The sequence below is a fragment of the Pristis pectinata genome, chromosome 1 (genome assembly GCF_009764475.1).
Source record: "Pristis pectinata isolate sPriPec2 chromosome 1, sPriPec2.1.pri, whole genome shotgun sequence".
Classification (NCBI taxonomy): domain Eukaryota; kingdom Metazoa; phylum Chordata; class Chondrichthyes; order Rhinopristiformes; family Pristidae; genus Pristis; species Pristis pectinata.
The window spans coordinates 64,121,795-64,137,870 of NC_067405.1; the positions used below are offsets into that span (position 1 = coordinate 64,121,795).

The window sequence follows — 16,076 nt, forward strand, 5'->3', positions numbered from 1 at the left end:
TCAATAAGAAGATTAATAGAGCTACGTAAGCAATGGAAAAAAAAATGGTCGATGAAATGTGCTGAAACAGAACTTGATAAATTACACTGAAGCAGATAAAGGTCTAAATTGAAATAATTCTAAGAGTATTTATTAACCCTTCCCTTTAAAATGTCCAACTTCAGGTAAAGAGTTAGTGTACTGATCACTAAAAAAGTACAGAATCAATTAAGAGATAGTCTGACGCTCGAGAGCTGAGTGGGGCTGACCCTTTGTTCTTTTGTGTGGATCAGGACTGACTAAATGGCTTTGTGATCAGACTTACAATTAGTACTGTACCAGCTACATTCTGTTTAGATGGCTATTTTTACCAAAATGCAGCAACTTGAGTTTTGTACAGTCAATGTAAATTCTTGTGGCAAATTAATCACTTTAGTACTCTCATTTTCAGCTTTCAACATGTGTCTCATGTCTGACCTCATGCTACGTTTATACTCTGAAATGTCATAATTCTTCCACTCTTCACAGCAGATGTCAAGACATGAACAAATTATTATCGCTGCATTACAAATGTAAAACCAGCATGGCCAGATTGTGTTCAAGATGCAGCACCGTTCCAGGTACAGTCTTGTGTTTAAAATGATGATAATCATTGCTCTGAATTTCAAGTAAAACAGGAGTGAAATCGGTCTTGACAGAAGTGTTAAAGGTGGCAGCAAATCAGCAGTTTTGTGTTCCTCACAATGGAAAATAAAAATGGGATGGACTGTAAAATCAGATGAAGGTTTGTGCAGTTGCCCAAGTCAAATTTCACGCTGGAGTGTCTTTGAGACAAATGTGCATGGCAGCAGGAAGGGCCTTAAGAACTGATGGATGATGGCCCAGGAAGCTTGACAGCAAAACATTGGTCTCACTAATTTCATTCCAAGCTTCAGTGAGATATTGCTGCATAGTGTCAAGAGAGCCTTCCTTCTGGGACTAATGGGCAACAGCACCTGTACTATCTATTGTAGACAGACAGGAGAAGGCCATTCAAGTTTCTGAGCCTATTCTGTCAATTAGATCATGGCTAATATGCACCTTAACCCCATTTAACTAGATTCCTAAATCCCTTGGACATATATAGTTGAAGTTTCAAAACTAAGAATGACAAACTTGTGTCAGACTAATGTTGTGGTACTGCTTTTAGTCATATACAGAAGTAATAAATCAATTATCCTTCATCACCTGCTCAAAGAAAATAAATGGTGGTCTAAAGGGAAGTGACAAGACAAAGGTGCAAAAACCATAAATAAACATCAACTCCGGTGTTCTGATGGATGCAGAAATATGTTAAGGTCTGCAGAGTGGCCTTGATATTCCAGCATATCCTTTGATGAGACAATCAAAGGAACAGGATCCACACAATACATCAGTGGGGAAAATTATGATAATTTCGTATTTGAAACATTAGGATTCTTAGAGATAGGATCTACAAGCATTTAGAGAATCATGGTCTGATCGGGGACAGCCAGCATGGCTTTGTGAAGGGCAGATCGTGTCTCACAAGCCTGATAGTGTTCTTTGAAGAGGTGACCAGGAAGATTGATGAGGGTAGTGCAGTGGATGTGGTCTACATGGATTTTAGTAAGGCATTTGACAAGGTTCCACATGGTAGGCTTCTTCAGAAGGTCAGAGGGCATGGGATCCAGGGAAGCTTGGCCATGTGGATTCAGAATTGGCTTGCCTGTAGAAAGCAGAGGGTTGTGGTGGAGGGAGTGCATTCAGATTGGAGGGCTGTGACTAACGGTGTCCCACAAGGATCGGTTCTGGGACCTCTGCTTTTCGAGATTTTTATTAATGACTTGGATGAGGGGGTAGAAGGGTGGGTTGGCAAATTTGCAGACAACACAAAGATTGGTGGTGTTGTGGATAGTGTGGAGGATTGTCAAAGATTGCAGAGGGACATTGATAGGGTGCAGAGCTGGTCTGAGAAGAGGCAGATGGAGTTCAATCCGGAGAAGTGTGAGGTGGTACACTTTGGAAGGACAAACTCCAAGGCGGAGTACAAAGTTAATGGTAGGATTCTGGGTAGTGTGGAGGAGCAGAGGGATCTGGGGGTTCATATCCGCAGATCCCTGAAAGTTGCCTCACAGGTGGATAGGGTAGTTAAGAAAGCTTATGGGATGTTAGCATTCATAAGTCGTGGAATCGAGTTTAAGAGCCGTGAGGTAATGATGCAGCTCTACAAAACTCTGGTTAGGCCACACTTAGAGTACTGTGTCCAGTTTTGGTCACCTCGTTATCAGAAGGATGTGGAAGCGTTGGAAAGGGTGCAGAAGAGATTTACCAGGATGCTGCCTGGTTTAGAGAGTATGCATTATGAGGAGAGACTAAGGGAGCTAGGCCTTTACTCTTTGGAGAGAAGGAGGATGAGAGGGGACATGATAGAGGTGTACAAAATATTAAGAGGAATAGATAGAGTAGACAGCCAGCGCCTCTTTCCCAGGGCACCAATGCTCAATACAAGAGGGCATGGCTTGAAAGTAATGGGTGGGAAGTTCAAGGGAGATATCAGAGGAAGGTTTTTTTTACCCAGAGAGTGGTTGGGGCGTGGAATGCACTGCCTGGGGCGGTGGTGGAGGCAGATACATTGGTCAAATTCAAGAGATTGCCGGATAAGCATATGGAAGAATTTAAAATGGAGGGATACGTGGTAGGAAGGGCTTAGATAGTCTTAGGCGAGGTTTGAAGGTCGACACAACATTGTGGGCCGAAGGGCCTGTATTGTGCTGTACTGTTCATGATTTCTATGTTTTTTTTAAGATTGTATTGATGGGGGCTGGGTGAATGTCAAGACTTTCAAAAGCTCTCTGATGACAAACTCCAACCCTTGAACAACGAGCCTAGAAATGTCACTTTGGGTAAAATGCATCTTGGCCTTACATTGGGAAAAGATTGTTAGCATAAGAGAAGGTAGGAAGGTGTTTGAGAAAGGAGGCAGAGATGGAGACCTCAGGAGTTCTGATGTCAGAGTGACCCAAAAATATTAAGCCTTGAGGAGGTGGAAGTGGGTCTGTTCTGGGAATCTTGGTTGAAATTACATCATCAGTTGAAAAGGCCCATGAATTAAAAAATTAGTTAAATGTGGTCTCTGTATAAATGGGCCTTTGAAGGCAATGATGATCTTCCAGGGCAGGAAATGGGCCAGCAAGCACTTTGACCTACAGTCATACCCTTGATCCAAGACAGCCATTGATCTCAGGGAACATCACTGTTTCCAGTTGATGCCATCAGCCACAATGAATGGGATGAAGGGTTTTCTTATATCTCCCCATGGAATACAACTTTTACTATGAATATAACTGTTAGGCTCAAAATCACTGCTTCTGATAATGTGTAAACTGTTAACATGGTTTCATCTGTCTGTTAATTAATGAATACTGATTTCTTCCAACTGTTATTTCATAGTTTTTGATAACTGTTACAGACTATCAAGGACACGGCCATCATTATAATATAAGAGATCTGCACCAGTTACTGTGAGATCAGCTCCAGGACTCACCTCTCTCTAAATGTTCCCAAGGCATTCTATATTACAAACTAGCCGTATTTATGATCGTTCACATAAGGGCAGAAAATTAGTGGTAAGAACTGAGAATTTCAAAGTGAAGAACTGATAGGGAGAAAGATTATGAATTTCATTCAGATGAATGTTAGGTTGTCAAAGGGGAAATAATTCTCCCAGCAGTAAGGAGTGAATCAGAACTGAATGGGCAACATAGTGGTGCAGTCATCGTAACATAGGGAGAAAAGTTTAAAGGGGATGTGTGGGGCAAGTTTTTTCTTTACACAGTGAGTGGCAGATGGCTGGAAATGGGCTACCAGGGGTAGTGGTCGAAAAAGATATGATAGTGGTGTTTAAGAGACTGTTGGATAGATACATGAATATGCAGGGAATGGAGGGATATGGATCATGTACAGGCAGAAGTGATTTAGTTTAATTCGGTATCGTGTTTGGTGTAGACATCATGGGCCGAAGGGCCTGTTCCTGTGTGTGCTGTTCTATTACAGCATGGAAACAGGCTCTTCAGCCCAACTCGTCCATGCTGGCCAAGGTGCCTATCAAAGCTAGTCCCATTTGCCCATGTTTGGCCTATATCCTTCACAACCTCTCTTATCCATGTACTTAACCAGATGCCTTCTGAATGTTGTTATTGTATCTGCCTCAACAACTTTCTTGGGCAGCTCGTTCCACATATGCAGCACCATCTGCCTGAAAAAGCTGACCCTCAGGTCCCTTTTAAATCCTTCCCCTCTCACCTTAAATCTCTGCCCTCTAGTTTTTGGTTCCTTTCCCTGGGAAAAACACTGCGTGCATTCACCCTATCCATGCCTCTCATGATTTTATACACCTCTATAAGATCACCTCTCAGTCTCCTACATTCTGAGGAATAAAGTCCTAGCCTGCCCAACCTCTCTCTATAACTCAGGCCTTCAAGCCCCGGCAACATTCTCGTCAATAGATAAAGTTAGTGCTGCCTCCTTCACAGGAACCTGCATTTGAGCCTGACATCGGGTGCTTTCTGTGAGGCATTTGTACGTTCTTGCCTTGACTGCCTGGGTTTCCACCTGGAGCTCTCATTTCCTCTCACCTCAGAAAGACATATTGCAAGGTTAATTGGCTACTCTACATTACCCATTAGTGTAAAGGTTTAGAGTAAGGAATTAACTCTTAGTGTAGCTAAGTGCCAAAGGTATTAAATAGGAATTGATGTGTATGTTAGAAACTGCAAGTTGCAAGCAATAGGGAAAACAAGAGGGGGAAATGGGACTGCTGCCATTGTTCTGTTGTGAACCAGCATGGACTCGATATGCCAAATGGCCTCCTTCTGTGACGTGATATGCAAGTACAATGTATTCACTCTGCTGTTCACTGTTTGTTTTAATGAAGGTCTCACAAACATCATACCAGTTAACCATGATACTGATTGTATAAAGGTTGGTCTGTGACATACACATTCAATCAATGAGCATTATCAAGTTGCTTTCTGTGAAGAACACATTTTTCAAATGATCCTTTCATCCATTTCTCTTCTTGACATTTGGTTTAGGATATAGCATTAGCTGAGTTATTAAATTCCACTAGCCATAAAATATAGCTTTGAACTTCAAACTACAAATAGCCTACCATATACCACAATTCCCTCAGGCAATGGGACAGACAAGGGCAGTGATAACATATCATTTCTGTAATTTGTTTCCAACAGATGTTTAATAATTGATGCTGTTTAATTGGAAGAGAATGCAATGACAGAGCTTGCATATCTTGCCTATAAGAAGCAGGATGCAGTGATGGACTACCTATTAGTTATTAGCAAAAAGTTGCAGTGATGTGTGCTGGTTATGGAAAGGAATGCAAAGGAATGTGTGCTTGTATAACGTTTGTTATGAAGAGAATAGAGTGCATCTGCTATTTATTAGACTTTGCTGCAAATCTTTCTGAAGTTCCATTATACTTGGGGGCTGTTTGTATGGATATGTACAGAGGTAAAAATTTCCCCTGGATCTCTTGAGCTAAATATGTAACATAGTAGCACCTGAGTATTGCACTTCTGACTTCAGTTTCAAATGGAAGTTCAGTGGGGCACACAACATGCAACTGTACTTATTTGCACATTTAGCACTTTTTTTCAGTGTTTGCATCAGCAATTTATTTTGTATTTCTGATGTTTTTGAATCCTTTAGCCAGTTATCGTGCAGGAGTTGCCATAGTTACAGCTGCTGCTGAGAGAAAGTATTTAGCTGTTTCATTTATTTTGACCTCACAAAGAAAAATTGTTTTTTTTGGGATTATTCCTGCATCCATGTGGCAGATGGGTGCATTTGTTTCCCTCCCTATTGTTTGTAAAAATGAGGTTGGTGTTACAAGTGTCAAATTCCGAAGGGCCAGCAGTTAAGCCTTCACAATTAATTAATTGCTCCTACACTAATAAAAATCAGAAGATCAGTCAGTATCTACACGATTGCCATTCAGTGACTCCCTCAGGGAAATGTGGAGATGAGGAGATATTAGGAAGAAAAAGGATTGGGCTGATTTCTTGATGCCAGCACTTTCAATAGCCAGCCAGTGTTCATTGCCTTCTATGGTGGTGCAGTGTTAATAACCTAGTAATCCAGATGGCTGAAGTCTGATCCAGAGATTGAGAGTTCAAATCCCAGAATAAGTAAATTAAGAATTCAAATTCAGTTTAGAAAAGCTCAATTTACAAATAAAAACAGGCATCAGTAAAAATAAGGGCACAAGAGACTGCAGATGCTGGAAACGTTCCATCATCTGCAGCCCTTTGTCACCTCCACCTATCACCTCCAAGCTTCTGTCATGATTTCCACTCTTCCCTCCTTCCATCTGCCTGTCACCCCTCCTCACTTGGATCTACCTATCACCTGCCGACTCTTGCTCCACCCCTTCCCTCCACCTTTTTATACTGACTATCTCCTCTTCATCTTTCAGTCCAGATGAAGGGCCTCGACCCGAAACATTGACTACCCATTTCCCTCCAAAGATGCCTCCTTACCCACTGAGTTCCTCCAGCATCTTGTTTGTTGCATCAGTAAAAATGACCTTGGAGCTGTCGAATTGTTGTAAAAAGAATAATCGGTTCATCAACATTCTTTAGAGAAGATACCTGCCATCCACCTAGGCTTGTCTACAGATAACTGCAGACTATTAGTTGCCCCCAGAAATTTCCTTGCAAGCCATGCTATTACATGAAACTGCTCCACTCTTCACCAAATGGATGACCCTTTGCCATCTACATTTCAGAACAATTAATGATGGGAATTAAATCCTCACCTATCCATTTGGTTGTGAAATGAGACAGTAGATAGCACCACAGGAAATATTGTCCTACAGTACTTAGTAAGTACAATGATGGGATTTTTTTTCATTCAGACATCAAATTTTAACTGAGCTCATGATACCACCTGGAAAACCATAGAACCATAGAACAATACGGCCCAATACAGGCCCTTTGGCCCACCATGTTGTGCCGCCCTTCAAACCACGCCTATGACTATCTAACCCCTTCCTCCCACTTACCCCTCAAACTTAAATTCCTCCATATGCTTATCTAACAATCTCCTGAACTCATCCAATGTATCAGCGTCCACCACCACCCAAGGCAGCACATTCCATGCACCAACCACTCTCTGGGTGAAAAACCTCCCTCTGACATCACCCATGAACTTCCCACCCAATACCTTAAAGCCATGTCCTCTTGTTTTGAGCATTGGCGCCCTGGGAAAGAGGCGCTGGCTGTCCACTCTATCTATTCCTCTCAATATCTTATATACCTCTATCATGTCTCCCCTCATCCTCCTCCTCTCCAATGAGAACAGCCCTAGCTCCTTTAATCTCTCCTCATAATCCACACTCTCCAATCCAGGCAGCATCCTGGTAAGTCTCCTCTGCACCCTTTCCAACGCCTCCACATCCTTCCTACAGTGAGGCAACCAGAACTGGACACAGTACTCCAAATGTGGCCTAACCAGGGTTTTGTAAAGCTGCATCATCACTTCGCGGCTCTTAAACTCGATCCCCTGACTTATGAAAGCTAACATCCCATAAGCTTTCTTAACTACCCTATCCACCTGCGAGGCAACTTTCAGTGATCTGTGGATATGAACCCCCAGATCCCTCTGCTCCTCTACACTGTCCAGAATCCTGCCATTTACCTTGTACACCGCCTTGGAGTTTGTCCTTCCAAAGTGTCCCACCTCACACTTCTCTGGATTGAACTCCATCTGCCACTTGTCAGCCCAGCTCTGCATCCTATCAATATCCCTCTGCAAGCTTCTACAGCCCTCCACACTATCCACAACACCACCGATCTTTGTGTCATCTGCAAACTTGCTAACCCACCCTTCTACCCCCTCATCTAAGTCGTTAATAAATATCACAAAAAGCAGAGGTCCCAGAACCGATCCCTGTGGGACACCACTTGGCCGTGTGGATTCAATAAAAAATAAACAACTAAATTAATGAATCTTGAGTAACAAAACTTTAAGTATCAGTTCATATCTCTCCTGTATCTATTCCTCCATTATTGTAAGTATTTTGGAATGTTTGTTGTCAAAAGCATTGCAATGTGAAATGGAGATTTCTGTAAATGACTGTATCTGCATAATGCCAGTATACTCATGAGTCCTGCTGATCAAAGTATGGCATCCGTGTCTTGTACATCACATCAGTCACTGATTTTTCCACTTAAACCTCCTTTAAATATATATTTTGTTCTGTAAAATCATCAAGTTTAAACAGTTGGTTTTAATGCAAAATACTCAGTTCCACTATTGTACAACTGATTAAAATTAACCTCTCACTGGAAAAATATCAGCAGCCACTACATAGCTCTGCTACACAGACAATTTACGTTCCATGTACTTGTTAATAATAGACTGGATATTCTATAATGCTTTTGTCAAAGCAACAAATGTGCATTTACCATCAAATCATTGTGTGAACCTGCAGCAAAAATATTTCTATAAGGTGTTTAACTACAGCTTGGCGGTTAATAAAACATCCTGGGTAAATGCACTGAATATCAGCAGTATGGATTAAGGTGAAGAGTGAGCTTAAAGCATAGGCATAATAGGTCACATAAATGCGTAGCAGTTGAGATTTTCTGAAAAAAAAGACCATTGCAGACTAATCTAGGAAGACACTATGGAGACCAGATCAGGAACATGTATGGCAGCAGATGCCAATTGTATTACAGGCCTACACCACATAATATTCACAAGAGCACAGTTGACTAGAAATTCATCCCCATTCAGTAACCTGAATATACTATACAGAAGCAGCTGGCCGATGAGCTCTTGAAGCATGGACTTGAGGTTCTCAATGCTATCTTGAAATGCTCTTTCTCCATTTTGACGAGTGAGGTAGGGCACCTGGTTGAGTGGTGCCGCAACAACAACCTTTCGTTCAACGTCAGCAAAACTAAAGAGCTAACTGTTGACTTCAGGAAGGGGAAGGAAAGCAAACGTGCGCCAAGGTACATTGGGGGATCAGCAGTGGAGAGAGTCAGTAGCTTTAAATTCCTGGGCATTAACATATCGGATGACCTGTCCTGGGATCCAGCACATAGATGCAATCATAAGGAAAGCAAGTCAGTGTCTTTACTTTCTTAGGAGATTAAGGAGGTTCAGCTTCTCACTGATCACTCTAACAAACTTCTATGTACTGTTGAAAGTATCCTGACTGGTTGCATCATGGTCTGGTATGGCAATTCGAATGCATAGGAACGTAAGAAGCTGCAGAGAGTAGTGGACTCTGCTCAATACATCACGGGCACATCCCTCCCCACACTTGGTAGTACCTACAGGAGGCGGTCCCTCAAGAAGGCAACATCTATCATCAAAGATCCCCACCATCTAGCCATGCCATCTTTTCGGGCAAGAGGTACTGAAGCCTGAAGTCCCACACCACCAGGTTCAAGAACAGCTACTTCCCTTCAACCATTCAGTTCTTGAACCAACTGGCAAAACCCTAATCACTATAGTTCAGCAACACTATGACCACTTTGATTACTTTGCACTAAAATTGACTTGTTTTCTTTTGTTCTAATTGTGTTCTTTCTTGTAAAAATTGTGTATAATTTATGCTTACTTTATGGTTTTCTTGTGAATGCTGCTTATATGATGCTGCTGCTAGTAAGTTGTTCATTGCACCCGTGCATATATGCAACTTGTGCATATGACAACTCAACTTTGACAGACTAGGAGTTGCAATGAGTTGGTGGGGATGTTGCTCATTTTCAAGGATACTCTGAGAATATCCTTGAATGTTGCCTTGATGGAGCTCAGAATAGTGTATCTGTTTTGGAAATCTAGTATTGGGTATGTTCAAAACATGGCTTGCCCATTGGAGCTGACTGAGTATAATTTGGACCTCACTTCTGGGAATGTTGGCTTGGGAGAAGACGCTGCCATTGTCTCACTTATTTTGTCAATCAATAAAGAGGATTTTTCAGACACTGTGTTGGTGGTAACTTGCCAGTGCTTTTGGGTGCCTGTGCCAAGTAGTCCACAACTCAGAGACATAGAGCAGGCAAATATCACTGCCTTGTGCTTAGTTTGAGACCTTGAGATCTCTTTTCCTCAGATGTCCAGAGGCTGTGTTGGCACTCTGAAGATGATGGGGAATTTCATTATCAACATCTGCCTTCATTGAGAGATAGTTGTTGAGATTTTGCAAACGGCCCTTGGTTTCCAGTGTCTCATCAGGAACCTTTATTATCAGAAATTCTTTTGCAGAAGTCTACAAATTGTTCTCTTGTATGCTTCAGTGAACAATAGAGGTCAGCCTCCAAACACAAGCATCATCTGCGTTTTGCAACCTGGTGACCAAAGTTGGGGCGGTCTTGGTTCAGGTGTGGATGTGATGGAAATTGAATATTTTGCCATTTGTCTAGAAAGTTAGCTCCTATTCATCATAAAGCTTGTTGGACATGAGTGTTAGCATTGTGGTGAAACAGATCAAAAAGAGTATTCGGACAATGACAAACCAATACTTGACACCACTCTGTACCTTAATTGATAGAGGTACCAAAAAGGATTGGTGTGATATGTGTAAGGACTATGCATATTTAACCAGTGTCCATGATGATCATTTGAGGTGTAGCATACTGGAGAGGAGAGCGATTAGTTTGGTTTTATTTTGAACAAACAAAGCCAGTTAAATTGGTACTTCTTGTACTATAAACTTCCAAAATGTGGCATATCTCCAAACTTCAGCATGTGTTTGCAAAACTTCTTCAAAAACTTATTGCTCCTTCCATTGGGCAATCATCTTTCCAACACTACATGCCTTCCCCCTGAAATCTTTTCCTAAACCATTTTTCCTGGTTACTAACCCTGAAATATGTTCTGAAAATATAACCTTCTAACTGTGTTTTGATACATCATGCAAATTTTACCCATCTTAAATTGTGACTATTTGCCTTTGCCTGCATTGAACCCTTGAGGTGAAAAGTGTTATATTATCGGAGCTTGCAAGTACTAAGAGCCAATTCAGGGAATGTCCAATTGCTCTTTTGTCTGTTGGGCAGGATCAAAGTGAACACGCCAAAACTGCAGAAAGCCACTGTAATCAAATGTTCGTGAATCCTAATGGCTACATATAGATTTCTACTACTGATTCAAATCAATTTCCATCACCCTAAAGGCTAATAAAAGCCACAATGATTAGTCTGTCCAGCATCATTAATCAATTTTGTTGATCAGTAGGTTAAAATTTAAGTGGAGTGTCTAAACATCATTATTAAAACAGTTAGGCCACATACAGTAGAAAATAAAATCACTGATTTACAATGCTATTGCGTAAGTGTCTGAATAGCATTCCATAAATATCTTGATAGCTTTAAAATTAACAATGTTTTTGAAAGTTGCCAAATACTCAAGGAGCATCAAAATCAGCATAATAGTTATAACATTTCTGAAGATGTTCGGAACAAAAACAATTTGATTCTGGAGGATTTTTTTTAAACTAGCATTTTAAAACTATATATAGAACTATTACTAGGGCCATTTTAAGAACATGGCCCGAAGAGACACATTGGGGAAATGAGGAACACTTTACAGTTTCAATTACATGGCTACATAAGGAAGGTCATTAAGGTTCCCTACACTAAACAGAGTTCACCATGGAGGGAGGTCAATTGTTTATTTGGAATTCAGGCGCACGCATGGTGCACAGTGCCCCTCAGTGCACATACATTGGCTTGAGTTTAACTCTTCCAATATCCTGAACTGGCAGTAACTTCATTCCCACAAAGTCCAAATGGTGTACCATCCCTCCAGTCCATCATGCATGTCTGCTCTTCTAGCAGTAGTCACAACTCCGTCATTCTGTGACAATTCTCTGTGCATCTGACCCAGCATGGCAAGTCAAAGGCTGGCAAATTTAGGTTTTCCATAAATGATATGCTCTGGTGTGGATCCCATACATATAGAGGAAGCAGGACTGAAATAAGAGCCATGTTGTGACAAGAAATATTATACAAGGCATCACCGGTATCCACAACCAATGCCTCAATACTCAACTGATCAGGGTTAGAGATTCAGAACTGTGTTTGTGTTTGGAACCAATGCCATCCTCCTGTGGTGATGCTTCATCGGTATTTGTTGCCTCTGGGGAAAGATTTTGATGAGCTGCTGCAAGACCCTGAACGTTCCTTTGAATGTGACATCACCAGGCATTAGGACAGCAGTCTGCGCTTCCAAACACTCGTGCTTCAGTGAAAGTTGCTTGTGCTGCAGTGGAAGATGGGATATCACTAAAGAGCTGCACTGTCATTGGTTGTACAGCTGCATGGATTGAGGTGAATGATGGGCTACAAGTGCATATTTTCCAATACCAAGATCCATGTTGCTCTAAATTACGTACAAGTTTTCTGAGAATGTTATCAGTACACCAGAGATCTGATTTTACATACTGACTTCTTTCCTGGTTCAATCCTTCAAAGCACCCATGAGTTCTCCACAGCAGAATCACTCTGGTCCTTGTCTAGTGGAGTGCTGTTTGATCCTTTCCTTTGGCTTTGCCACTTCCACATTTTATTTCTCTCTCATTCATGGGGTGTGGGTGTCACTGGGAAGCACAGCTTTATTGTCCATCTGTGACTGTTTTCATGAAGGCAGTAGTGACCTGCCTAATTGAATCAATGCAGACGTTGTGCTGAAGGTGCCTCACAGTGCTATTAGGTCAGGAGTTCTGTCTTTTGGATCCAATTACAATAAAGGAATGATAATTTACTTCTAAGTCAGGATGGCTTATGCTCTGAGGGGAAATTGCCAGGTGCTGCCTTTTCTGGTGGTGGAGGTTATGGGTTTGAATAACTTAATTAAGCTCATTTATGAAGCAGCAGACAGAATGGATAAAATCAGTGCAGTCCATGTGTGTATTTGCTTTCAAAAGATATCTGATGAAGTACCTTATTAAACACAAGTTGTCAGCAAAAGTTAAAGCCCCTAGGTTAGAACTGACAGCAGCAGTATGGATACAAAACTGGCTAAAGGGTAGAAAACAGAATTGTGAATGAAATTTTTCTGAATTGGAGGGAGAAATATAATGGTATTTCCCAAGGTTTAGAACCAGGACCTCTGCTGCTTTTGACATTAAGGTAGCATTAAACCAAGTGTGGTATCAAGGAGCCTTGGTAAAATTGAAATCAATGTTCGCTGATGACCCAGCCAGTGACCATTTCCAATCAGACAGTCTAACCACTTATTCTTGACATTCAATGACGTTACAATCACCAAGTCCCCCACCATCAACATCTTGGCGGGGGAGGAGGGGCATCATTGACCAAAACCTTAGCTGGACCAGCCACATAAATGTTGTGGCTACAAAGCAAGTTAGAAGCTGAGTATCCTGTCATGAGGACAGCCCAAAGACCTTCCATAATCTACAAGGTCTGAAACTATATGAAATTGTTTCCAGTTGCCTGAAAGATTACAGCTTCAACAATACTCCAGAAGTTTGACACCATCAAGATAAAATAATCTGCTTGATTGACACCCTATCCACCACTTTACACATTCTTTTCTTCCCCACTGGTGTAGTGGCTGCAGTGTACAGTATCTACAAAATGCACAATACTAGGCTGCTCTGATGGCACTTCCCAAACATATAACCTCTGCCACCAAGAACTCCAAGGGCAAGAGAAACATGGTGACACTATTGACTAAATGTCCTTCTCCAAGACACACAGCATGAATGCGTGGAAATAAATTACTGTCCTTTCACTATTGTTGGTCTATATTCTAGACCTCCCTGTCCAGCAATACTCTGTGAGTATCTTCACCAGAAAAACTGCAGGGCTGGGTCATTCCATCACTTCCTCAAGGGCAGTTAGGGGCAGACAATAAATTCTGGCTTAATCAGTGATCTCCAATCTCCAACAAATGAATACATTAAAAATTTATATTAAATTGCTTGGACTTGGGGTCATGGAGAACAGGCCTGGAATCTGTATGTGACAGAAAATTGCCATATGCACAGTTAGAATAAAAGAAACAGACTTCAAGGGTATAAAGAGTGATGGAATCCATAAATACACAGACAAATGAAATTCAATGCAGAAATGTATGAAATAAGATATTCTGGTAGGAAACTTATTTACTAAATGGTATAATTTTAATGGTTAACCAGTTTAACCCCAAAAAGATTTACCTGTCTGATCATCTCTCCAGGCTTATTTAGTTATTTACTTCTGTAACTCCAGCATGCTATGCTCAGGAATTAATTTATTTAGCTACCTGTGATTGGTATAAATTTTTAATTATTTTCTTTGGCTAATAACATGACAGTCATTTAGTGGCCAAATAGAAGGATACATTAATGGCACAAATACAAACCTCTGGAGGAACTCAGTGGGTCAAGCATCCTCTATGAAGGCCAAGGTATAGTTGATGATTTGGGTCAAGACCCTGTATCAGTCCTGATGCAGGGTCTCATCCTTCAATGCTGCTTGACCTGCTGAGTTCCTCCAGCAGTTTGCTTTTTGCTCCAGATTCCAGCATCTGCAGTCTCTCGTGTCTACAGTAATGGACATTCAATTATTGATTAATGAATGTTCTAGCAACTTATGGGTGAAAGAGATACACACGCAGTTCTGAACCTGTGAAATTTTCTAGATGATTTAAAATGCTCCACAGTTAGCCCGCACCAAAGCAGATAAAGTTGAACTTCCAAATACACTCTACAATGAACTTAATGGTAATTGTGAAATTGCTGGATTTGCGACATTATTATGAATTATTCACACCGCCATAATTTAGGACTGGTAATTAATGCCTCAGAGAGCACTGGTAATGATGAGAAGCTCACAAGACATCCTAATTTGGAAGTCATAATCGGGCCAGTGAAACCATGGAATCCTATACCAGTAGAGTGGATGGCTCCTGGAGGTTAAGTTATTATTTCTGTGGCAGTCTTGTTATCCAGATTCACTTTGGTGTCACGAGAGAAAAGTCTGAGGATCTGAAAATGCTTCAGCAGTTATGGAAAAGACTTATTAATATACAAATTGCATTGATTTCTTTCAGAAAATAACATTTTTGAACAAAGCATGTAAATAATTTGAGGCACTTCATATGCAAGTATATCATTGCTTGGGAGGAAAAAGCAATTTTGGATTGATTCTGCTGAAAATTATAGGATCTTCATGAGGTCATTAAGAACACAACCTTGAGTAAGTTATAGAGGGCAACAGTAGGACAAAAATACTGATTAACCAGAGAGCTTTTTGAAATTCTTGGATTTCTGAACTGTCCCAAGTTGATGTACAAGTATGACAACTCTTTGAAAGAATAACCTTAAAACATTTTAATTCTAATTTGTCTAAGTTTTTTTTACACTATCTGCAAGCCATGAGACCATGCAGTGAGGTAGATTTGTGATAAAATGCAGGAAAAAAACTTCTAATGGAGTTATGTTCAAAATATTTCTAACTCTGTTGTGGATTATTTCAGAAAGATCAATTGCTGTGATTAGGCAAATCTCAATGATTGTGTATTTATTAGGTTGTTATGACAAATTAAAACCTCACGTTCCAATGCAAAGAGTATCAACTGGATGTTGCACTGCTGCCAGTTATTGTGAATGGGTCCAATATTTCCATATTTCATCATACACCTAGTCTGCTACTCACTGTAATTCTCAAGAACTATTACAGTAATTCTTAAACGTAATTGGCTTGCACTTGCATCTTCTGCTCATGCATTTTAATATGAAGATGAAAAACACTATGATTCTGGAGGAAATCAGCAGGCCAGGCAGCATCCATGGAGAAAAACAAGCGGTCAACGTTTGGGGTCAGGATCCTTCTTCAGGACTGAAGATAGGAAAAGGAGAAGCCCAATATATAGGAGGGAAAAGCAGAGCAGTGATAGGTGGACAAAAGTGGGGAGGCGGGGTGGGCACAAGGTGGTGATAGGTAGATGCAGGTCCCCTCCCCACCACTTTCTGCCTTTCGCAGGGACTGCCCTCTCCGCGAATCCCTAGTTCACTCCTCCCTCCTCACCCGTCCTGCTCCCACCCCAGGGACTTT

General features: G+C 41.1%; 1 protein-coding gene across 3 annotated transcripts in view; it reads right to left on the reverse strand.

The window, feature by feature from the left end:
- vps8 (VPS8 subunit of CORVET complex) overlaps positions 1-16,076 on the reverse strand; it is a 458,303-nt gene that overhangs the window by 25,695 nt on the left and 416,532 nt on the right. The window lies entirely within an intron of this gene.